The 17,380-nt window shown below is 39.5% G+C and overlaps 1 protein-coding gene and 1 pseudogene across 6 annotated transcripts in view; both read left to right on the top strand.

The window, feature by feature from the left end:
- Positions 1 to 1,660: 1,660 nt before the first annotated feature.
- On the top strand, positions 1,661 to 1,778 carry LOC120583970 (uncharacterized; annotated as a pseudogene).
- Positions 1,779 to 15,791: 14,013 nt separating this feature from the next.
- The window catches only part of RUBCNL (rubicon like autophagy enhancer), a 39,793-nt gene continuing 38,204 nt past the window's right edge, over positions 15,792 to 17,380 (top strand). The window contains exons 1-2 of one of the 6 annotated variants that reach the window (XM_039839459.1): positions 15,888 to 15,948; positions 16,137 to 16,193. The gene's annotated coding sequence lies outside the window, so the exon portion shown is untranslated. Of the gene's footprint in view, positions 15,949 to 16,136; positions 16,194 to 16,415; positions 16,568 to 17,380 lie in introns of those variants that run through there. The other 5 variants (XM_039839460.1, XM_039839458.1, XM_039839456.1 and 2 more) reach the window with 5 other exon arrangements.

The raw sequence follows: 17,380 nt of genomic DNA on the forward strand, positions 1-17,380 counted from the left end.
AGATAGCAGAGTAAGTAAATGCTGTGCTTGCCTCCTCTCATGACAACATCAAAATTACAACTAACCTATAGAACAACCATCAATGAGAACCACCTGGACTCTAGATGAACAAAAGTCTTCTAACTAAGGATATACAGAAGAAACCGCATTGAGACTGGTAGGAGGGGCGGAGATGTGGAAGAGGCTAGTCCCAAACCCATGTGTGTGGCAGTTAAAAATTGGGAGGGATAACTCATCTATAGGGGATTCCCCTGAGGAGCAAGGGATTCCAGCCCCATACCAGGCTTCCTAGCCCAGGGTTCCAGTGCCAGGAAGAAAAGTCCCTACAACTTCTGTCATTGAAAACCAGCAGGGATTCCGGCTGAGTGAGATGGAGGGCTACTGGAATCCTAGGTGCTCCTCTTAAAGGGTCTATGACTTGCTGATGGACTCACTTACTCTGAGCTCCAGTGCTGGGGCAGAACATTGAAAGGCACCAAAGAGATATGGAGAGGAAGTGAATGGTCTGGCTTAAATGGGAAGCTTTCTCCCAGATAGACGTGTTGGCAGAAGTCATTGTTCTTTTTTGGACATTTCCCTCACCCACTGTGCAGATACATCCAGGAGCCATATCTGAGTCCCCATCAACCTAGCTAACACAATTTGCCCACCATAGTGATTCCTTGAGACCTTAAACTACCCAACTTGTGGGCCCGTTAAAGCAACTTCTACTGGCTTTTCCATACAAATGGCTTATATTGGCTCATACTAAAGATTTTCCTAGAATCTCTCAAAGGTTTACAAATCCCCAACAAATAGCATTTGGCCTCAACGTGCCCTGTATCACTTGCTGAGAAGCCCCAAGGCTGGCATTAGTAAAAGCCAGCCTTGGTTCACAAATTAGCTCCCAGGCACCTACAAGTCCAACACAAGTGTCAACAATCTGCAACTACAATCATTTTGTAGCTCCTACCTAGTGGCCTCAGGCAGGGCGCAGGTAGCGGTTGACTTTGGCCTGCAACAGACATCCTCCCAAGAGACTCCAGAAACCAGTACATTTGGTGGCCAGCTTTAGACCACAACAGAACACCATCCAAACACCTCCACAAACAATACACCCAAAGGGAAGATTTCACAAGCTCCAGAGCCCTTGCAAAAGTAAACTGCTCAATAGCATTGGCCTCTGCACAATATCTCCTCCACTGTTGTCACAGCCAGTCCTCACAACCAATCAGCCTGAGGGTGAATCCCTCCCATTGACATGCAAACAGCAATCAAGGCTCAACTAACACAGGAGGGCACACACAACTCACACAAGGGACACTACTGGAGCACCTGGCTCGAGTGACCAGGGAGACTGCACCACTGTGCTCCACAGGAACCCACTACATAAGGCCACTCTACTAAGACCAGAAGACATAGCAGATCTACCTAATACATAGAAATAAACAGAAGGAGGCAGCCAAAGTGGGGAGACAAGGAAACATGGCTCAAAAAAAAAAAAAAGAACAAAGCTCCAGAAAAAGAGCTAAACAAAATTGAGACAACAATCTACCAGACACAGAGTTCAACACGCTGGTTATAAGGATGCTCAATAATCTCAGTGAGAACTTCAACAAATAGATAACCAACATAAAATAGTGATAGAAAACATAAAAAATAACCAGTCAGAAATGAAGAATGCTACGGCCATACCATCCTGAACATGCCTGATCTCGTCTGATCTTGGAAGCTAAGTAGGGTTGGGCTGGTTAGTCATTGGATGGGAGACCACCTAGGAAGACCAGGTGCTGTAGGAGTAAAAAAGAGAAAAAAGGAAAAGAAATGAAGAATGTAATAATTGAAATGAAGACTACATTAGAGAAAATCAAAAATAGATCAGATGAACCAGAGGGTCCAATCAGCAATTTTGAAGATAAAGTAGCAGAAACACCAAATCAAAACAGCAAAAGGAAAAAAGAAACACACAAAAATGAGAGTTTAAGGGGCCTCTGGGATACCAGTAGGAGAAGAGAAAAAGCAAGTAATTGAAAACTTATTTGAAGAAATAATGACAGAAAACTTTCCTAATCTGGTGAGTGAAATAGACATACAAGCCCAGGAAGCACAGAAAGTTCCAAACAAGATGAATCCAAACAGGCCCACACCAAGACACATTATAATTAAAATGCCTATGGATAAATACAATGAGAGAATCTTAAAATCAGCAAGAGAGAAGCATCTAGTTACCTACAAGGGAGATCCCATAAGACTGTCAGCTGTCTTCTTAACAGAAACTTCACAGGCCAGAAGGGACTGGCAGGAAATATTCAAAGTGATGAAAAGTAAGGCCCTATAACCAAGATTACTCTACCCAGTAATACTATCATTTACAATAGGATAGATGAAGAGCTTCCCAGACAAGAAAAAGTTAAAAGAGTTCACTACTAAACCAGCATTATAAGAAATGTTAAAGGGACATGAAGAAAGAAGAAGAAGAAAGAAGAAGAAGAAGAAGAAGAAGAAGAAGAAGAAGAAGAAGAAGAAGAAGAAGAAGAAGAAGAAGAAGAAGAAGAAGAAGAAGAAGAGGAGAGAGAAGGAGGAGAGGAAGAGGAGGAGAGAGGAGGAGGAGGAGGAGGAATAAAAGAGGAAGGAGAAGAAGGAGAAAAGAGGAAGGAGAAGAAGGAGAAAATAGAAAAAATAAAATGGCAATAAGTGTATCTATCAACAATTACTTTAAATGTAAATGGATTAAATGCTCCAATCAAAAGACATAAGGTTGATGAATAGATAAGAAAACAAGACCATTACATATGCTGCCTACAAGAGACTCACTTCAGATCAAAAAACACACACAAACTGAAAGTAAGGAGATAGAAAAAAATATTTCATGAAAACAGAAACAAACAAAAAAGCTAGAGTAGCAATACTTAGACAAAATAGACTTTAAAATGAAGACTGTAACAAGAGACGAAGAAGGACACAGTAATCCAACTCCTGGATATTTATCCAAAGAAACCCAAAACACTACTTTGAAGGGATATCCGAATTTATATGTCCATTGCAGCATTATTTACAATAGCCAAGATATGGAGACAACCTGAGTGTCCATCATAGAATGAATGGATAAAGAAGAGGTGGTATATCTATACGATGGTACATCTATACAGCCATAAAATAAGAATGAAATCTTGCCATCTGCAACAAAATAGATGGACCTAGAGGGTATTGCATTGAGTGGAGTAAGTCAGATAGAGAAAGACAAATGACATTTGATTTCACTTGTATGTGAAATCTAAAGAACAGAATAAACAAAAGAAAAAAAGAAAGAAATTCATAGATATAGAGAGCATTTTGATTATTGCTGGATAGGGGATTGGGGAATGCGTGATGGGGGAGGGGATTAAGAAGTAAAAAATGATAGTCATAAGATTGTCATGGAGATTTAGAATATAGCATAGGGACTACAGTCAATAATATTGTAATAACTATGTATGGTGTCAGATGGGTACTTGATTTATCAGTGTGATCATTTTATAAGTTATACAAATTCTAATCACTGTGTTGTACCCCTGAAACTAATATAATATTGTATCTCAACAGTAGTTGAGATACAATATTATATTGTATCTCACACAGACAGTATAAAGAAGAGAGGTCAGTAAATCAAATGTGTTACATAAACTTTAGCTTGGAAGAAAGCTGTTAAATTAATACGTAAAATAAAGGAACCAGTAAGAAATGAAGAACACATTATCTAAGATGAAGAATAAAAAAAAAAAGAATATATTAGAAGGAATCAACAGAGTGGATAAAAAAGAGTATTGAACCACCTATATAGAGAATGGGGAAGCCAAGGACACTCAATCAGAATAACAAGAAAAAGAAGCCAATAATATCATAATAATTTAACTAGCCTAAGGGACACAATTAAATGCAAAAATATCCGTGTCATAGGGGTATGTACCATAAGGGAAAAAAAGGTGTTGAAGAGCTATTTGAAGAAATAATGATTGAAAACTTCCCTTACCTGGTGAAGGAAATAGACATACAACCCCAGGAAGCTCAGAGAGTCCCAAGAAAGAGGAACCCGAAGAGGCCCGCACCAAGATACATCATAATTAAAATGCCAAGGGTTAAATGCAAAGAGAGAATCTTAAAAACAGCAACAGAAAAGCAGTTACTTACCTACAAGGAAGCACACATAAGACTGGCAGGTGATTTCTCAAAAGAAACTGCAGAATAGAAGGGCTTGACACAAAATACTCGACATAATGAAGACTCAGGATCTACAACCAAGAATAATTTATCCAGCCAAGCTATTATTTAGAGTCAAAGGACAGATAAAGAGCTTCTCAGACAAAAATAAGCTAAAAGAATTTATCACCACCAAGCTAGTATTACAGAAAATGTTGGAGGGATTTATTTAAGAAGAAAAAACATATATCAAAAACAGGAATAAAGAATGGTAACAACTACATTCCTATCAATACGTATCTCCCTCAAATGAAAAAGAATTTAGTGCTCCACGTAAAAGATAGAGAGGATGAAAGGATAAGAAAACAGGTCCCCTACATGCTTCCTACAAGAGACTCATTTCAGATTAAAAGACACACAGACTTAAAGGAAGGGGATGGAAAAAGATATTGCTTTGATGGACCTAGAAGTTATTGTGCTGAATGAAATGGGTTGGATAGAGAAAGACAAATATCACATGATTTCACATACATGTGGAATGTAAAGAACAAAATCAACAACAACAACAACAAAAGCAGAAATAAACTCAGATACAGAGAATATTTTGAAGGCTGGTAGATGGGAGAGGGGTTGGGAGGATGGCGAAAAAAAGTAAGAGGATTATCAGAGGTACAAATGGATAGTTACAGAATAGACAGGGGGATGTAAAGTGTAGCATGGGAAAGATGGTTAATAATGTAATAAATGTATAAAGGGAAAGATACTAGATTTATTGGGGTGATTTGTGAATTATGTGGATCTCATCACTATGCTGTACATCTGAAACTGAAAGAAAACTCATTGAAAGAAAACTCATTGAAAGAAAACTCATTGAATTGTATAATGTAAATATGAGCAACTAATTGTCTATTATATTTAGATAAAGCTGAAAAAATTTTTCTAATTAAAAAAAAAGATCAAATAGTTGATCGACAGTTTTTTTAGGTTCTTTATTTTTGGTTTGGTTTCACTTCCCCATTGTCTTAAAACAGGGAAGTTTTTAAGTAAAATGCAGATCCTGCATTTGTGCAATTATACATTGAATTATACTATCAGAAAAGAGGATAAGGTAGACAATTTCCAGAATCCTTGTGACACCATGATTCTTATTTTATGTATTAATTTAAAAGCTTTCTTCCAAGCTAAAGTTTGTGTAACACATTTGATTTACCGACCTCTCTTCTTTATACTGTCTTATCCATTTTGACTTCTTCCACAGATTCTCATCATCTTCTTTTGTTTTTCATGCCCTCCATTTCGAAGTTAACAGTGAGTACAACTAAAACAGGACCGGTTTATAAATCCAGTCTCTCTTCCTCAGCCAGCAGCCTTCCCTCGGTTTAGTTTTCTGAAATGCGGTAGAGCTGAGGTTTAATGCTGGGGCTCAGAGCCAGACATCTGGAGGTTCTTCTCATCCTTTCTTTGCCACTTACCAGCTATATGCCTTGGGCAAGATACTTCTCTCTGAGACTTTGTTCCCTTCTTTGTAAGAGGGCCATAATACTAATAACATCTAACACATAGGATTAGACATCCAGATCTTAGCACAGGGTCTGGCATGGGGATGTCAACTGTCCACGTGATGATCATAGCTCTGTTGTGCAGCAAAACTGCATTCTATTTTTTGCCCTACATTTATACTTCTTAAGGATCAACTCTCAGATGCTTCATGTTCGATAGGCTCTTCTTCTTGGCTCCCAGCATCTAAGCTTCCCAGGATCCCAAACACCAGTGTACATCACATGTTTACACAAACTAAGGAAAAATAGGTCTTCTTAACAGACTGAGATACAAGCTGAAGACGCGGAATCTTCTTTATTCCAGACTTTCACTAATTGCCATAAATGAAAAAGTGACTTGCCAAAATTTGTCTATCTGGTATTGGTATATATTTCTTTCCCCACGGCATCTTTGCTGCAAATATTTTCACTGCATACCTAATTGACTGTAAGGCAATCTTGTCATAAAAAGGATCAAATAACTGGTTGACAATTTGTTTTTTGTTTGTTTAGTTTCATCTCTTCATTGATAAATTAAACAAGTGCTGTAAAAAGATCAAATATTTGGTTGACAGTATTTTTAGGTTATTTTATTTTATTTTTTGGTTTGGTTTTATTTCCCCATTGACGAATCAACATCCTTTGGCTGACTTAATACATTTAAGCTAGTTGTCAGTTTGGTTTCATTTCTCCATTGACAAAGTTCTCACAGCTGCACCCATTTTTATATTATATATAAATATTCGCTAGCTCTCATAACAGTCTATACAGTGATGCATAGATGTGGTGGTAGTGGTGGTCTTAAAACAGTTAGCGTTTCTTGCAGATGACAATGATTTGCCCCAAGAGTTGGTTCTTTATTTTGCAACACACTACATTGAGAGGAAAGAGAGGCCAAGGGTCCTCTTTGAGGGCACAGAATTGAACCCACAAATTCCATGGAATGAAGACAACTGCTTAGGTACAATCCACAAAATAAAATTGGTTATCTGTGTAGTATTGCCATGAATCTACAACTGAAACATTTTAAATGTATTCAAATTTTGCTTTTAACAATGATGACTTTTTAATTTTGTTATGTCCTTTTTAATATATTTTATTTTTCATGATTTTATCTTTTTTTTACAATAAAATTGCCTTATGGTGGATTAGTTACATGATGGAAAGGTTTGAGGCAAAATGTTTGTGGCAATGATGTCTACAGCAAAGCCGTTAAGGGAAAATACTGAAAATATCTAAAAGCATGACTGACTTTTCTTTTTTTTCTCATAAATCGTTAGTTAGGAAAGCGTCTGTTATTTTACAAGTGTAATACAACCACGAAATCAATGTGAAATTTAAGGCTTTCTGTGTGTGAGCATTGGATCCATATGAGTAGTCATTCACAATACACTGTAAATCTCTAATAAATACAAAATGTAGCTAATAAAAAGACTCAGATAAATTGCAGCTGTTATTGAATATGTTATTTCAAATATCAATTCTATCTTTTATAGTAGTGCTTCTTTATATATATATATATATATATATATATATATACATATATATTTAGTAATATTTGTTGATCTCTAAATATATGAAGGTATTCTCCTATATGTTTTTAAAGAAACCTATTGTTCTACCTTTCACATTAAGGTCTATGATCCATCTCAAATTAATTTTTGTGTATTATGTGAGGTAAAGGTCAAGGTTAAATTTTATTCCACATGGTATCAAATTGTGCAAGCACTATTTATCAGAAAGGACTATACTTTCTCCTACTGAACTCCAGTGGCACTTTTGTTGCTAATCAAGTGGCTGTATATCTATGAGTCTGTGCTTGGACTTTCTCTTTTGTTCCATTGACCTATTACTCAATGAAAGCCTTTAACATTAACTAGTGAGTTATACTGTCCTTCTGAGATTGGAAGGAAAAGAGACCTAAGTTTAATAAAGTTTAATATAGTAACTAAACTATAAAGCCATGCATAAAATTTTAAGAAAAGTTGTATTGCATAAAAGAATATTTTATGAACCCCAAAATTACCAACATGTAAGTATTCTAGTCTTTTCCCCACTGTGTGTACCCAAATGAAACAAAATGTGTATTTGTCTGTTTAGTTTCTCCCACTTTGTTAGTTCTAACATATAAGGAATCTTGCTTGTTAATCTACATAATAAAAAAGGGAAGCCAAAAATTGTTTGGGCTATGTGTTGAGAGACTGTGTAGGCAGCATTAGGAGAATGAGAGAGGGATACTTGGGCATAGATTCTGGGTGTAAGAATTGGAGGAGATGGGGAAAGGAATACCATGAGGTGGAGTGGAGAGTTATGAGAAGGATAACTTTCAATAATCTTCAAGAAATGCAAAGAAATGGTTCCAGTTGCATTGAAATTATTGTTGGTTGTTGAAATGTGTCTTAGTAAACTTGAAGCTAAGTTTACTAAATGTGATAAGAAAGAAAAAAAATAGAGTCATAAGCATATCAGTTGATTTAGGGAAATTATGCTGCTTTTAGAATTATGCCCATTGACACTTCACCCAGTCCACATAGGCAAGGTGGCCTTATTTCATGGATTTTCCAGAGAAATGTGATTTCATTTGATTATTTTATTTCCAATAAAAGCAAATTAATAAATATTTAAGCAAATTCAGCACAATTTTTATAAGTTTTTTTAATTTTATAATTACAAATCAGAAAACATCATTTATCAAACTATATCCTGATTTTCATTTCAGAAAATACTGCCACCATTTATAAAGGGATTACAAACCTCTTCTGGACTCCAGAATAACTTTTTTGCTTCTTTTTTTCCCTCTCTTCTCTCTCTCTCTCTGTCTCTCTCTCTCTCTCTCTCTCTCTCTCTCTCTCTCTCTCTCTCTCTCTCTCTCGTATCCAACAGCCTATGATAGTTGTCTTAGAGAGTGAGGCTCAAGACAGATGCCTCTGAGGATTCTGCTGCTGTAATGTGATCCAAGGAAGCAATGACAGGAGACTTCTTTCATTGGAATAGCTTTAGTGAATGAACATGCATATCCAGTTGATAGAGGTGAAGAAGAGCATTAAATTTGCACAATGTGATTCAATTCCTCTTGGTAATAAACTAAAAAATTAATTGTGGTTACCTGTATACCCCTGATAAATTAGGCCATAGACTTTTCAGGAAGAATTATATCCTAAGGAGAGTTAGAAGCATCCTGGAGCTGGAGAGAAGGCACACTGTACCCTAACTTTGATTGAGGTTACTCCCTGGTCACTGTTTCACTGAATTAATCTAATAGGGTATAGAGAAAGGAATGGTGTGGCATTTTATCGAGATGACACCCATGTCCCGTTCAAGGTGCTCCTTAGAGAAGTGACTGAGGTTAATGTTTTTAGAAGAAAAAGCCATTTGTTTTAGAATTTTCATAGTAAGAACTCTGTTTTCTGATAAAACTCCATTCAATTTTGCAAATGTTTGCTTAGCCCTCATTGTGTGATAGGTTTGGTATTCGGTGCTGTGGAAGCTACTGTGAGTTGAGTAACTCAATGCAAGAAATGGCATTTGAAGAGAAGGAAATATTTGGGTAAATTCTGGGTGTGAACGAATTGGAGGTGAGGGGAAAAGGAATGCAGTGAAGCGGAATGTCTACCTTTGATGATCCTCAAGACATACGAAAGTTTTTTATTACATTTTAATTATTGCCAGTTATTGAAATGAGTTTAAGTGAATTGCTTTATCTCCTTAGTCTCTTCCAAAGTCTAACCAAAGACTTCTATTGACAGAAGAGGCAACAAAAGCTCATCATCATATCCTCTTCCTTCTCATCATCATCATCGCAACCACCACATGATAGCTATGGAGTATTCAGTATCTACCATATATAAGGCACTATTCTAAGTCTTTTACACATGTTACTTAACTCGCAACCTCTCTATAAAGCACGTATTTGATAATAATAGCTCTCATGCTGGATGCTTCCTGTCAGCTAGAGACTGTGCTAAGTATTTTATTTATTTTTAATTAATTAATTAATTCATTTTTTAATGGTGACATTGGTTAATGAAATCCAGTAAGTTTCAGTTGTACATTTTAACAGTAAGGCATATATATATTTACATTGTGTGTTAACCTCCCATAGTTAGATTTCTTTCTGTCACCACATATTTGACCCCTTTTACCCTGTCTACCTCCTCTCTCCCCGCTCCCCTCTCCACTCTGGTAACCACTAGTCTATTGTCCATGTCCATGATTCTCTGTTTGTCCTATTCATTTGTCGCTTTTAGGTTTATATCCCACATATAAGAGAGATCATGTGATTTTCACCCTTTTCTGTCTGGCTTTTTTAGCTTAGCATGATGGCTAAGTACTTTACATTTATCATTTCATTTACACTATACAATGGTGTGTATATATATATGCTATACTGATAAAACAGAAACCAAAAGAATCCTGTGTTTCTGTCAGCAATATAGATTTAAAGAAACCTAATTGGTTTATCTACAACCTTCCTTCATATCCCCAAGTTATCTAAACCAAGGCATAGTGATCATTTTTGAAGACTCTGATGTTCTTGGCTTGATGTCAACCTCAAAAAAGTTGAGGAAGTCAATCCCATGAAAGACAGCTGGAAAAGAGAATTTCAAAGCCTATTTGGTAACTAAGCACATAGAGAGATGACAGGACAGAGTTCTGAGCTGAAAGTGCAGAGTCTGAGTTCTGGTCCAAAATGAAGAAAGCACTCAGAATGAATAAGGACACTGACACAATGTTCTGTGCTGAGGCAATTAGGTCACCCCAGGAAAACGCAGCTATTTGAGGGTAAAAAGAGCTCTGTTCATGCCTTCCAGATGCTCCCTCACCTACTTGCAGGCTCTGAAAGAAATCAGTGGTGGATGCTCACAAGTGATTCTGTTTAGCCCTTTGCCTTTCAAAGTTCAGTCCATGGCTTAGCAGCCTTGGCATTTACCTGGGAGCTTACTGCTGCACCCAGGGCCCCACCCGAGAACTATTAGATCAGAATCTGCATCTTATCAGTTTAAGATAAGATTCCTATCCACTAAAGTTTGAGAACTTAAGAAATATTAGATCATCAAAAAAAAATGTAAACATCGGTAGGCTTCAAACCTGATCATGCCCACAGTTCAGAACTGTCAGTGGCTTCCTCTGCCCTTGGGATCAGGCTCCAACTCCTTAATGCAGCTTTAGATTCAGTTCCAGGCTCCTCTCCTCACTCTTCCCTCTTATATTGCAGCCAAATTCAACTTAGAGCAGCAACAGCAACACAAACCAGCCAGGCTTTCTTTTTGCCCTTTGTGTTGTACATACTTCTATGGACTGAAATAAAGCCAAAGAAATATAGCATTAGTTAGGAACAATGAACATTAAAGAAAAGGTCCCCTGGCCCACAGGGGCCCAGTGAATGTGCCTGGGTCAGTGTATCAGCTCTGCACATAGCTTGATTTGAGAAGCATATCTCTTCCCAGGAGGGTTCTTAAGTCAGCAACTTTCAACTGATGTCATTTTTCAAGGTACTTTTTTATTTACACTTTATTAACCAAGTGTAAATAAAAAAGTACCTTGAAGCTGACAGCAGCTTCAACACCAGAGAATGATAACAGGATTCTTAGGAGCCCTTCCAAGCTGACCAAATGTTATACTGATTCATTGAAATGCTCTACTTGTCTTTCCTTCTTCAAATAGGCCTAGTGATCAGTGTTGTACATGATATGGATGTCAGCTATGTTTACAAGAATATCACAAGCTCTTTCAACAGCCAGCCTAAAGAGCTTCTAATCACCTCAGAATATAAATGAAGCTCCCTCTTTTATGACAGAAGTGAATACTATATACTAAGACTAAACACTGACTTTTAAATTGAATCCACATTTTCCCTGTAAGTAAAAAAGAGAGCCAGGTATTATTGTCACAAATTCTCTGTTACTTCAAGTCCATATAATTTAACTACCAATTTCATGATAGTAAAGGCATTAATTAACAATGAGAGAGAGAGAGATGGTTAATTTTCAATGTTTTCAGACTATAAAAATACACTAATCGTGTCTCACAGACTCTATATTTTGCCAAATCTCATTTATTCAAAAGATATTTTTAAGATTCTATATTATATTAAAGGAACTTTAATGATTAAAGAGAGAAAAACAATGAGATATTTCCAAAGGAGTCCAGGAAACCAACTGGCAGGGATAGTACATTGCAGCTCCAAGAACTGCATTTCATCAGAGTTCTATACTAGTTTCCCACTGCTATAATAGTAATATTTCCCTATTATATGGCTATAATAGTTTCCTATTGCTGCTTTATATTACTACAAATTTAGTAGCTTAAAACAATACCAACTGCAGACTTCTGGAAGTCAGAAGTCTGCAATGGCTCTCACTGGACTAAAATCAAGGTGTCAGTGGGGCTGCATTTTTTTCTGAAGGCTCTAGGAAAGAATCCAACTCCTTATCTGTTCCAGCTTCTAGAAGTTGTCTGCATTCTTTGGCTCATGGCCTTTTTTTTTTTTATCTTCAAAGCCAGCAATAGATGGCTGGTCAAATCACTTACATTGCATTATTCTGACTCTCCTGCCTCCCTCTTTCGCTTATAAAGACCATTGTGGTTACATTGGCCCATGTGGATCATTCAGGAAAATCTCCTCATCTCAAGATCAAGTGATTAGAAACCTTAATTCTATTTGCAACCTAAATTCCTCCTTGCTGATAATGACATAACTATAGGTTTGGGGGATTAGAATGTGGACATCTTTGGGGGACCATTTTTCTCCCTATCACAGGATCTGATTTACTCTGACCAAACTCACTGGAAACCAATATATGTGAATGATAATTTAATACTATTTACCATGAAAAATATAACTTTGGGGAAGTGAGATAGGTGGTAATGCCCATGTTGGCTGGTTAGCACCTTCTTTTCCCTTTGGCGAATTAACACAGAAAATCTATTTTTAAATAGAAGATATCTTGGAGAACATGAAATCAGAGCATCGGATCAAGCTGAATGACTCTAATTGCTGGTGAAATGAATTGGTGAGAGAAAAGCTGTTGGTTGAATTGATGTATAATTTCTATTGAGACTGGAGACTAGTATCTCTTGGTATTCATTGCACTGGTACATTAAATTTTTTAAACTTAATGTGGCAAAATAATTTATTGACATATTTATTTGTATTGTGTTGTTGCCAATCATTTATTGAGAAATTCATTTATTTTCTTAATACAGCTTTGTAGAAAAATCTGAATACATAAGACTACTATTTTCTCATCTCCCTGAAGAGAGTCAGCAGGGCTTTGAATCCCCTAGGGCAGAGTTAAGAGATTTTTGTATTTAGCTAAATTGTGGTTCTGTGGGATGGTAGGCAGAAAGACAGCAGTTACTTGAGTGGAAAGTAGAAAGGGAAGGGCAGAGAGGTTCTGTGAGGAAGAGACAGACTCTCTGAAGGAGCAGTATTTGGATGCTGAGAGACTGAATCCCTAGGAGCCTGATGAAGTACCCCTGTATCCACATGGCATAGAGTAATGGAACCGCCCACATTAATAGACTTCAAAAATGGGAATCTCAGTGGTGACCATGATGGAACAAAGACCAGAAATCTTTCCCTAGATGTTACATAAGCGCCTGGGCTCTTAAGAAACTCTAGGGAGAGGGCAAGGTTCTCCAATACTTAATAGTAAAATAGTAAATAGTAAAATGGCAGGACTATTGCTTCTGAATGGGAGAATACAAAAATCCAAAACTAGGTTCGCACACCTTTAAAGGAAAGCAAAATAGGGCAAGACTTATTAAAATTCAAGAAAAGAATGTCCAGGGGTAGGGATCCTTTCTTAACATACTGCTTTCACTTGGGCTTTTGCTCTAAAGAAGTATTACATCATGATAATAGATTTTAATTATATATACATATATAATTGTAATATATACACAATATAAAATTTACTATTTTAACCATCTTAAGTATACAATTCAGTGGCATTAACTACATTTGCAACAATGTACAATCATCATGACTTTTCATCTCCAGAACTTTCTCAACATCTCAACAGAAACTCTGTACTCATAAAAAAATAACTCCCCATTTTCTTTCCCCCACCAATTGGTAACAACCTCTATTCTATTTTCTGACTCTATGAATTTGCCTATTCTTGATTCCTCATGTAAGTGAAATCATACAAATTTGTCCTTTTGTGGATAATGGGTGTTTCAGACTGACAGGAGGAAAAGAAACTGAGACAAGCCAAATGTACCTTCCCTCAGTTCTTTCACTCTCTGAGGCATGTCTTAGCTTCCCTCCCATGTAGTGTGGTAATGATGCCAATAGGCTCCTTCTGATAGCTTATTATGCAGTTCATCTAATCTTCTTCCTGTTTTGTACAGAGACCGATTTCCCCTTTGCTGACTCCATCAGCTGAGCTCAAAAACAGGGTCACATCTCTGCTCATGGCACAAATCAATTCTTGTGAAGCCCCCCTCCCACTTGGGGGGGCAGCTGCCAGGCTTCTAGACTCCTAGAGGCTGTCCTGGCCACAATGGAGCTTTGTGTGTGACCAGTGGGTGTTGGGCATGAGCCATGTGAGTTGTTCCTGATACTCACACTACTCTTAAGCCTTGAGTCTTGGAGGGCACTGTGATCTGGAAGATGACCTTCCTCAAACAAAACCAAAACCAGCCTCTGCTTTTCCTGCATGGTAATTATCAGTGACTCTCTCAGAACTGACCAATCAATTAGGCATTCTTGAAAAGCCCATCCCTTAGTATTTAGAGCTTGGGAAATTCTACTGCCAGGTCCCAGGGGAGACAGAGCAGCTTTCCAGTGGGTATTCTTAATTTGAGAAATCTGTCCTTGAACTGTTAGTTCTATAGCTACTTTTCAAGAATGTGGGCTTCCTTTATCTGTTAGATGTTGTATGTGTATGTTCAAATGCATAGGATGTCTCACACGATAGTGCACAGGCCAGACTATGACACTTCGGTCAAGATGATTTCAAAATGACTACAAAGGGAACTGATTAGATCTTACTGTCTTGCTCTAAAATCTCCTAGTTTCCCTATAAGATTGCTTTTCTTGCCTTGGATGATGTCTAGTCTGCTACCTGGTACAGTTTGTTATTTGGCTAGTAGACTCGCTGATTTACTCTGCATGACATTTGCTCTTGTTTTAAGATTCTTTCTCTTGGCTTCCTCCTGATTCCTCTTCCCTTTTAAATATACCTCAAATAGGTTCTTGGTTGGCTCTTTCATTTCATTATTTTTCTGTCTTGCTATGGTGTGGTGGACAGTGGAGATAGGATTTGGTGTTAGATACATCTACCTTCAAAGCCTGACTCTGCTACTTACTAGCTGTGTGGCCTAGGGCAAGTAACTTAATTCCTCTAAACCAGATTCCTCCTCTGCGAAATGGGAACAAATGATTTGTTATTCTCAGGGGTGTTGATAGGATCACTTAAGATAATTAGGTAAAGAATTTGGCACATAGCAGGTAGTCAACAAATATAAGCATACACCTCATACCCCTTTTTTTCTGGTAGTTTAATGTAAGCCCTCCCCAATCTGCCTTCAGCCAACCTGAATTCCTGAGACAGAACCCAAATGTCCAAAGCTTCTTTAGGTCTAAGCCGTCCTAAACTCTGAACAGGCTTCCCTCAACGGAAGAGAGGTGATTGACAGGTAGTATTCATCTGGCTTTCTGGGATTGGTTCCTGCTGTCTTCATCTGAAGCAGGAGCGACTAAACAGTACTGCCCCTTAACCTCTATATGCCAGGCTATGCCAGGGAGGGTAGTGTTCCAGAGAGACACCTGGCAAATTAAGCCCCGAATACCTGTGACGTGGTTGCGCAACCTAAAAGTGACAAAGGACAAAGCCAAGGAGTCAAGGGGGAGTGCGACGGAGTTTGTTTATACCAAGTGGAAGGGACCCTTCTAAGCAGGCCAGGACCGGTTCACCTGTGCGTTATTGTGGGGCAGGTAACTCAAAGATTCTTTCCCCAAGAGAGGTGAGGGCGCTACTCGAGAGCGCTGAAGCCCCCTAGGGGAGGAGGGACGTAGTACCCTCAGCTTTAACTAACCCAGCTTAGGTTTCTATTTGTGTCTCTTTCTGTATTGGTTGGCGGCTTCTCCCCAGCAACCACCCGGCTCTGGATGCTCTCTGCGGCACAGCTGTGATGGGATTCCAGACCCTCGCTGCTAGAGCACAAGGTGACGAATAGGTTAAACGAATGCTGACAGTTAAGCCATCGGAGTGGGACTCCGCGGGGAGCAGCGGCTCCGCGCGGGGTAAGTTGCAGTTCCCCTCTGGGCCCGCTGATTTCTTTGCAGACTTTGCATCCAAATTACTTATGAGGAGCATCCTTCATTTCAGGAAGTTGTGCCGAATGCTAAATACCTCTGTTTAGGGCGTTTGGGGCTAGGCATCTATGTCCGCCGGGTCTGCGTTTATCTCTCTTTTTTTTCTACCCCTCAAGGCGCGGCTCCGTCTGGGCCCCCAGCGAGGGCAGGGCGAGATTTCCAGAGCGAGGACGGTGAGAAGGGAGCGCCGATGCTCTCGGCGGTCCCCAGCCCGCATAGCCCAGGGCACTGGGGGCGGGGCAGAGGCCACAGTCGAAAGGGGAGCCCGGGGGCCCAAGTACCTTCTAGCTTCTGCCTTCGATGTCCCCCTGTGAGCAACCGGCCAGGGGGCGGTGCTTTGCGGCCTTGAAGAGCTCCTTGGATTGCCCTGGTAGCCCCGGGGTTTGGTGGGTGGGTGGAGGGGCGTGGCGGCGTCCGGGTGCAGCTTCCCGCCCTTGGCTCTCTCTCTTCGCGGCTGTGGAGCGCGGTGACCTCGCAACGCCGCCGGGACGCGCATGAGCGAGGACCCGACGCGCTGCGCTCCCCCGGCGCAGCTCTTCACCTCCCGGTAAGAGGTAGACAGACTGGGGATGTGATTGAGAAGCGGGATGGTAGGAGGGGCGCCAGACACTGCGAGGATTGCAGGGTAGGTCAGGGCAGTCATGAGGGCCTTTGGAGAATGCCGGTAGGGGCTTCTCTGTAGGGGCAGCGGGCAAGTTTTTATGGAGTTTACTTTCAGGAGAGGGCTACTTTGCTGAGTTTGGGTCCGGAAGGACGGGAGCGTCTCAAGGCACTTTTGCGCAGGACGACTCTCAGTGAGCACAAAGTCTGAGCCCTGCGTGGTTCCAGGCGCTGTGTTCCGGCCTTAGTGGTTTTTCTCAGTTCCCCAAAAGTAAGCTCACAGATTGTGCACGCCCGCGGAGCACCCTCTCTTGAACTTAACCGAGATAGGTTGGAACATGAAAGCGCGGCGTTTTGTTTGGTTCCAACGTCGCATGCGAAGTCCATCTTACTGAGATTGCAACGGAAAAAGCGGAATAGCTGCATTTTATACTTAACTCGCCCGCCCACCTGACCGGGACTGCGCGGTGGGGGTTGCTACCGTCCGTCTGCGAAATTGATGCTTAAAGAATGTAGAAAACCTTCGGAGGAGGGGTTATTTAGCCCTAATGCGAATTAAGGGTCGAAGGAAAGGGTATATTCAAGAGCTGCCCTTATTGTGTTATTACAATGGAATTTAGAAGGATCTCTGAGTTTGACGACATGGTGGGAAAGTGCAAAGAACCGAGAGTTGGGGAAACTTGTGTTTCTTAGACCCTTTCCTAAGGCCAAATAGCAGTGAACTTCGGTTTGCATTTTAATTTCAGTTGCTGGTGTGAGA

The sequence above is a fragment of the Pteropus medius genome, unplaced genomic scaffold (genome assembly GCF_902729225.1).
Source record: "Pteropus medius unplaced genomic scaffold, Ma_sr-lr_union100, whole genome shotgun sequence".
Lineage (NCBI taxonomy): Eukaryota > Metazoa > Chordata > Mammalia > Chiroptera > Pteropodidae > Pteropus > Pteropus medius.